General features: G+C 42.2%; 1 protein-coding gene across 1 annotated transcript in view; it reads right to left on the bottom strand.

The window, feature by feature from the left end:
* DSE (dermatan sulfate epimerase) overlaps positions 1-137 on the bottom strand; it is a 229,839-nt gene extending 229,702 nt beyond the window's left edge. Inside the window, exon 1 of the mRNA XM_053710880.1 lies at positions 1-137. This exon is cut by the window's left edge and continues 21 nt beyond it. The gene's annotated coding sequence lies outside the window, so the exon portion shown is untranslated.
* Positions 138-791: the final 654 nt, after the last annotated feature.

Genomic DNA, 791 nt, shown 5'->3' with positions numbered 1-791 from the left:
AGCAATACTCGCACAGCATCTTCGTTAGAAAAGAGAGCGCGTCCGACCTGCAGGGCAACATAACCCACACGCAGACAAGGAGCCGGGCAGACAGGCGGAAGACACTGGCGCATTAAGCGGTCCAGATGAGCCCACACCAGGAGGGGCTACACTCAGGAACACCGCACGGGGGGAGTAGGCAAAACTACAATTCCCAGCATCCCCCAAAGGAAACACACTAAATTGCACTTGATTTGCAAGCTACTCCACTCTAACACAAGCCGCGTTGGCAATATAGCCCCACCCCAAGCAAGGATTTAACCCTATAAATGATGTGTAGAGGGGTGGGGGTCCTTCCTTGCAGTTGTGTCTTCTGTCTTGAGCTGTGCAACGTCAGCAAGGAAAGTACTGTGATGAGATTTCTCTTCGTGTTCATGCACTTTACCTAAGGAAATTGAAGCTAAACTTTTCTTTCCTTGTGATAATAAACTCAGGAGTATATCTGGGTTAATGCGAGGGGCTTTTAGAAGAATAGGGGCTATCTAGATATAGAGGTCAATGCCAGATACCTTTGAGACACAGATCATTATTGGTTATACTGTAATAATTCTACAAACCATGAATACAAACAAGGTCAATAACGTGTCTTAAATTGCATATTGTCTTTAAATACAAACTGATATAGAAGAATAGTTAAAATAAATATATATATATTATAGCTAAGGTTCCTAAAAATAATAATTCGTTATTTACATATATGTGGTTAGTTGTCCTAATATGGGGGTCTCTATGCTTAGGATCTGCAAAATGCA

Source organism: Bombina bombina, chromosome 4 (genome assembly GCF_027579735.1).
Source record: "Bombina bombina isolate aBomBom1 chromosome 4, aBomBom1.pri, whole genome shotgun sequence".
Taxonomy (NCBI): Eukaryota; Metazoa; Chordata; class Amphibia; order Anura; family Bombinatoridae; genus Bombina; species Bombina bombina.
Note: the sequence above shows the minus strand (reverse complement) of the source record. Positions and strands in the feature narration are given on the sequence as shown.